The following is a 7,494-nucleotide window of genomic DNA, read 5'->3' on the forward strand; positions in this document are numbered from 1 at the left end:
CGGGGCGCGTAAAGGCACCAACAGCAAGAACACTAATAATAATAATAATAATAATAATAATAATAATAATAATAATAATAATAATAATAATAATAATAATAATAATAATAATAATAATAATAATGTTTGGCTCCTCTATTCGGTGTCAGGGAGTCACGAGATCCACTTGGCATCATTTCCACACACGACATTATTCCTGACGCAACATTTGGAAACTTCAAGTGATAGAAGTTTGAATTCCTCCAGTCTGTGTCTCTGTCCCCATTTTCTCCCCTCAATCATCCGACTGGAACAGCAGAAAGTCTCCGCGAGTCTGGTTCTATAGGTTTCTCCTCCTCTGAGACTGCAGATTATTTCCTGGGTTTAAAGTTTTTTAGCAGCTGAGCGGGTGTATTTATTTAACACTTTGTGTGTGGAGAAGTGTTCACGTCTCACTGTCAGAGCCAATCAGATTGGAGCTTCACTCCTGGGTTAAAAAAAGAATCTGATTTTTTACCTATAAAAACATTATTTAAATTAACAAATGAAAATATTAAAGGTCATTTAGGGACCAGGACCAGGGCCAGGACCAGCACCAGGACCAGGACCAGTGATTTCACCAGGTCCTCAGTGTATGGTCGTGAAGAAGAATATTTAGTTTTAGTAGAACCAATACAGGAGCATAATAATGATATAATCTACCACAGAGTAAAAAGAGGCAGTTGAACCACACCGATTGAGGCCACTGGCATGAAGTGATCTTCCTCTGCAGTTAAAGACTCACTAAGAGGTCCAGTTGCCCCCCGGGCCTCCAGTTGCCCCTGCGCTCTGCCTAATTGCTGTCACATGTAACCTTACCTGCCTCCCAATTAGCCCGCGCCTCGCTATTAGCAGATTGTGAGCGCTGCGGGGCAAGTGGGTGGGGGCAGGGTGGGGTTTAGGGTGGGGGCAGCAGCGACTCCGCAGTCTACAGGGACTCGCAGGCCCCGCCCACATGACCACGGCGTTTCACGTAACCTTGGTTTTTGTCCACCACACAGCCTTTTAGGAGCCTGAAAACAGTTTCTTTTGTGCGTGTGTGTTCCAGAGTGGAGGAAGTAGAACACGCTGCCTGGCTTTGACGTGTCGTGGCCCCGCCTCTCGCTATAGAACCCCGCCTCCTTCTCAGTGACGTCACCAACAACAACAACATCATGGCGGACTACCTGCTCCAGGTGGAGCTGCAGAAGCTGCTGATGCTCGTCGCTTTAATAAGGTCACATGATGGATTTGTTCATTTCTATTTTTTTCATACTCCTTGTCTTCTTCTCTGTTTCTGGTGTATTTCTGTGGCAGCGTTGCAGCGCCACCTATAGACCTGGCATATGTAGTACAGAATATTGAGTAGTTTTCATGGTGTCGTGGACTCAGATGTTTGGAAATCGTGCTGGTGTGGCGGGCAGAGAGCTGGGCGCTGATCTGAGAAGCGGCCGAGTCCTTCAGATCATTTCTGCTCCTGTGGCACCAGGAGCAACATAGAAAGACGGACGTTGGTTCTCAGGATTCACTTCCATGTCAGACAGCAGGATTCTTCAGTCGCGTTAGCGTTAGCTGATATTCAGGAGACTGAGTTTGGCCCCGCCTCCCCGTCTTGTCCACTGGAAGTCGCAGGATTAGAGAGGAATCTTATCTTCAAGTGCTTTCAAGAAGGACATGAGTGAGTGTCAATTAAGGTCTGTCTTATCTCCAGAGGGGTTCTGTTACCAGCCCCATGTTGTCAGATGTGCTTCAGACTGCAGCATGTTCACGCCTGACGGCTTCATTTCATCCCATGTTTGAGCTCGTGATGGACGCAGGACATCAAGAAGCAAAGTTACAAGCAGGATTTCTGCCGGGCTGCGACTGGAAGGCTTTGAATGGACCTCGTCATCAGTTAGACGTGTGACGGGTTGATTCACCGAACTCCGGGTGAAATATGACCACATGAGGGGTCTGAGCACAATCCGTCAACATCGATGCTTTAAACAAGCTCCGGTGGCGTGGAGCGAACTGACCCGTCCGTCTGCAGCCAGTCAGGCCTCGTTCACACTGCAGGGAGCTGCGACCCGGTTCTGATGTTCTGCTCAGTGACTCACATCCGAACTGATTTGTTTCCATGTTAAAGCTCCAATTCCGATGTTTCCCTCAGTCGTACATGGAACCAGTTTGACACGTTTCTACATGCGACTGCTTCGTCATCGACGTGGGACTGACGTCACTGTTAAGCACGGGAGGAAGTGACTCCGCCAGAATAAAAGCCGTGCGTGCTTTTCCCCCCTTCTTGTTTCCTCCTCATCTTGTCTAGATTCTGTCGGCTCAAATTTAACCACCACTTGAAAATGGATCTAAACGCTGAACAGTGTTGCCAGATATGGCGGGTATCCCCCAATCGGGGAACCAAACTCTCTTCCCCTTCAATTTAGTTTATTTTGTTCATTTGTGTGTTTGTAATGTGTGTTCTTTATTACGCATATAATAGTTTTACAGTTTTAACATGATTCCTACAGAATCTGAGATTTTTATTTGTGAGTTTTTCCTTGTTTGGGCTGAAAACAGTGAGTCACATCTGGCAACCCTGGTGCTGACCGGCATTGTGTCCATATTTATCTTTGTAAAGAAAAATTGAGGGAAGATTATGTTTTTGTCTGCGTGTATGTATGTATCTATCTATCTATCTATCTATCTATCTATCTATCTATCTATCTATCTATCTATCTATCTATCTATCTATCTATTGGTTTGCATGTATGTATGTAATTTACCAATTTTTCGTAAAAACTACTCACCCGAATTGCATGAAATCTTCAGGGATGATTTCTCATCATCTAAGGACCAATTGATTAGATTTTTGGACGTTAACGACCAACTGTTTCTGAATAAATCCCAAAAAACTGAAAAACCCTCCCATACAAAGCGGATGAGAGAGGCACCCCATGGAGGAGATCAAAGGAGAACAGCGTCTGTTGCCATGGAGACGCTTCCTGCTCAGTGTTCCACTCAGTGATGTAGCTACCTAACAGGCTAGTTAGCATCTATATAAGCTGACGGCTAACATGCTAGTGATGCTAACTCAGTCCCGCAAACAAATGTGGTGTTGGCGAAAGTCTGCGCTCTACCGAGTGTAGCTCTAGGTACTTCTGTCCACATTGTCCTTAGAAAAGAAGCTACGAGTCAAAACATGTCAAGTTTGAAAAAGAGAATCCAGAGACTGAACCACTGCCTGAACGCGCCGCTCAGCATCTGACCTACCACCACATCAGCGTTCAGACGAAGATCAAGATTTATTCCTGGGAACACAGAAAGTTAAATCATTTTAACCAAAAGTCTGAAATCAAACTGAAACAGCAACGATTTGATAACAAAATCCTGAATCCATCCACCGGCTGTGCCGCCGTAGTCTCTGTTATAATGGCGGCTAACGCTGACTGACGCAGCCTCCGCAGCCAACGGCTGATTTAGAGTCACTGAAACTCCAACAATCAGGTGCTTTGATGAAAAAAAATTAAATAAAATCTGCGAGTAAGCCAGAATACCAGGCGTGAACACGTGTAGGAGAAGATGCAGACTCCACACAGGACGACTGGAACAAGAAGCAAACCCGATCTTCTCTGTGTGAGGCTACAGCGCTAACTGCTAACCGCTAACCGCTAAAATCCGACACTGGTTTCAAAATAAAGTTCAGACTGTACATGGAGAAGAATCGAGGAAAAAGTACGGTCAAATGTAAAGGCTTTTACTCTGGAGGTTAGGATCCAGCTGAACCAGCGTCGTCTCAAAAACCCTGTAAATTCTTCGTCGGTCATGTGACTTTGTGCCCTGCTCCTATTGGTCTCTGAGGCCGTCCTGACCAGTCCCGGATCACGTGACATAGACCTGGTCTGACTGGAAACTCAAACTCCGTCCCTGAGAACTAGCTTAAAACCAAATGCAGCGGAGGATTTGAACACTTTGATGTGATGGAGGGTGATGGATGACCGGACCAACTGCTGCACATGAGGACGAGGGGTGTCGGGGGGGGTGGGGTGGTAAACATGACCGCACCGTATGGCCTCGGAAATGCAGAGGCGACCGCTTTACTTGTTAATTTATGGATGACCTGACAACACCAGTGCCCACAATGCAACTCTGCGCCCCTCTGGCCGGCGCTACATGACCCATTGAGGAAAGTGGAGGAAACCTGAGCAGCGACTGAAATAGAAATTCAAAGCTAAGAATGACATGTTTGTTAGGAGGTCACATGTCCGCAGCACAGGACCTCACATGACCTGTGTCGATACGATCTGTGTGTTCGCCGCTCGCAGAGGTTAACTGCTGACCGGCGGCGGACGGACAGGAAACACCTAGAGTCAGAGGAGGAAGATGCTCTACAATCTGATGTTAGAGACGGAAGATGCTCTATAATCTGATGTTAGAGAAGGAAGATGCTCTATAATCTGATGTTAGAGGAGGACGATGCTCTATAATCTGATGTTAGAGAAGGAAGATGCTCTATAATCTGATGTTAGAGGAGGAAGATGCTCTATAATGTGATGTTAGCTCTTGTTCAAGAAGCAGATTTATGAGTTAATGGCATCGATAAGAAGCAGCAACCAAACTGCTGAGCAGCAGATTTTAAATAACAAAAAATGAATAAATGTTTAATTTGACGAGGTGAAACAGAACAACAGATTGTTGATAGGCTGAGCAGAGAGGAGCAGAGAGGAGTTTAGAGGAGCAGAGAGGAGTTGAGAGGAGCAGAGAGGAGTTGAGAGGAGCAGAGAGGAGTTTAGAGGAGTTGAGAGGAGTTTAGAGGAGCAGAGAGGAGTTTAGAGGAGTTTAGAGGAGCAGAGAGGAGCAGAGAGGAGCAGAGAGGAGTTGAGAGGAGCAGAGAGGAGTTGAGAGGTGTTGAGAGGAGCAGAGAGGAGCAGAGAGGAGCAGAGAGGAGTTGAGAGGAGCAGAGAGGAGTTGAGAGGAGCAGAGAGGAGTTGAGAGGAGTTTAGAGGAGCAGAGAGGAGTTGAGAGGAGTTGAGAGGAGCAGAGAGGAGTTGAGAGGAGTTGAGAGGAGTTGAGAGGAGTTGAGAGGAGTTTAGAGGAGCAGAGAGGAGCAGAGAGGAGCAGAGAGGAGTTGAGAGGAGTTGAGAGGAGTTTAGAGGAGCAGAGAGGAGTTGAGAGGAGTTGAGAGGAGTTGAGAGGAGCAGAGAGGAGCAGAGAGGAGCAGAGAGGAGTTGAGAGGAGCAGAGAGGAGCAGAGAGGAGTTGAGAGGAGTTGAGAGGAGTTTAGAGGAGCAGAGAGGAGTTGAGAGGAGTTGAGAGGAGTTGAGAGGAGCAGAGAGGAGCAGGAGCCTGGCTGTGAGGAGCCTGGCTGTGAGGAGGTGCTGTGAGGAGGAGGCGCGGGGCTTCCTCCGGGCTGATCGGGGTTGATTAGGAGTTGAACCTTTTGGAGGCTTTGAGGCAGATTTATCTGTTCCTGCTCTGACCCTGGGGGGGCGGAGCCTCCCTCACCCCAGCCTCCCCACCATTTATTCACTTATTTGTTTATGTGCTGGAAAGCGGCGTCGCCCTGTTTGTGCATCTCCGGCCCATTTTTCATGCGGCTCCTCGCGGGCCGGCGCGGCCGCGGCTCCTCGCCGCTGACTCGGCGAGCCCCGGCCAGTCTCGTCACCTTTGACCTTTGGCAGCGACGAGCTCCCAAAATTGCTCCTTTTCATTTGCGCACATCCCGCTATCTCCTCAACTTTGGCCCCGTTCGGAGGAGTTATGGTGTTCTCCTAATTGCTCGCTGACAGTTTGGATTCAGCGCCGCGTCGATTTATCGCCATTTGCTTCCCTTTCTTTCTGTTTCAACATAATTTTGTTAAAAAAGCGGCGGTGTAAATTTCACACGGAGACGTTGGACATTCCTTTTCAGTTTGAAACAGGAAAAAGTTTTTTAGACATCATCAGTTCTCCTCGGCGAGGCGACATCCTCTATTTATTTACTTTGCCTGTTAGATTCATCGGGTCCACCGACGTCTTCATCCTCCACTCATTTTTTCATCGTTATTGATTTGAAGGATTTCAAAGTACATTTGACCCAAAAAAAAACATGCTGATGTATTCAAGTCGACAATATAAAAACAACAGGATTTTTTTGGGAGCTGAATAATAATCGCTTTGATTTATGAGTCTAATTCATCCGAAGTAAAATGTTTGTTTTATAATTATTCCGACAGTTTTCCACACCATAACTCAGATCTGGAAGAATGAGGGAGTTATTTATTAAGTTCAGGGAATTTTGATCTAAAACTGATCAGATTTTACACATTATGCCAATATTTAAAAAAATTTTTTTTTGCTAATTTTGACTTCATCTGCAAATGAGATTTTCGTCAAAAGTAATTCCTAAAAAAATTGTATTTACATGGACTTGTTGAAGTTGTTTACCAATTAGGAGAATGTAAACAAAGAGAACCAAAGCCATATGAAACTACAATAAATATATATATATGGACATGTGAAGAAAAGAAATCGTAATATCAATATAACAATATGTAAAAGTACATCGTACAGGATTTATTTTCTCAAAAACAAAATTCAGAATCGAGTCGTCCTGAGATTTCACTCCGTCGTGTTTCACCGGACGTCAACGTTCAACAATCCTCACATGGCGACTCACACCTCTTGTGTAAGCTGGACTCGTCTGAGTGAGGAGGCTTTTCTCTTTCCACCGGGGCAACGAGGTGGACTCCTGCTCCTGGAGGAGGAGGAGGAGGAGGAGGAGGAGGAGGAGGGGGGGGGGGGGGCTATACAGGGAATGCTATGTGGCTCGCATGACCTGACATGTCTCTGAAGCTGGAGGGGGTCTCGACCTTTGACACCGGGCTCCAAAACTAGGAAGATGAAAAAAGGGGACGGGGTGGGAGGGTTTGGCCTCTAAACAAGGGCTTCTGTTTCGGCCACTTCAGGAATGTCAGTTCCATAAAAAGACGCCTACAGAGAGAGAGAGAGCGAGAGAGAGAGAGAGAGAGAGAGCGAGAGAGAGAGAGAGAGAGAGAGAGGAAGAAAGGTGGGACATCGATCTGAAGCCTCCACAGGCTCCATTCTGTTCAGACCCATTGATCTTCACAAGAGATAAACTCAGTTTGTACTGGAAACGTTTTGCCGGGACAGTCTGGGACTCGGTTCACTAGGCAGGGGGCGGAGCCAAGAACTTTCCCCCCCCCCTTCATCTGGTTGGTTCACATTCATTTCATAGACCGGATCCAACCGCCTGGAAAACCTCACGCAGTTACACCAGCTGCTGTTTGGGGGCGCTGTAGCCCAAAACAAACACTGGCCAGAGAGGACGTGAAGAAGTAACACGGCTCATTGATTGGTCCGAAATGAACGAGGAAGTCCCGCCCTTTTAGCCCGTGGTGGCTAGGCTAGTTAGCTCGTGGCTCATGGGTAGCTTCAAACAACCGTGATATAAAGTCTTCAGACCAGATAGAGTCTTCCTCTCTACTTCCTCCTCTCTTCTTCCTCCTCTCTTCTTCCTCCT

This window comes from Lipophrys pholis (genome assembly GCF_963383615.2).
Source record: "Lipophrys pholis genome assembly, chromosome: 9".
NCBI lineage: Eukaryota > Metazoa > Chordata > Actinopteri > Blenniiformes > Blenniidae > Lipophrys > Lipophrys pholis.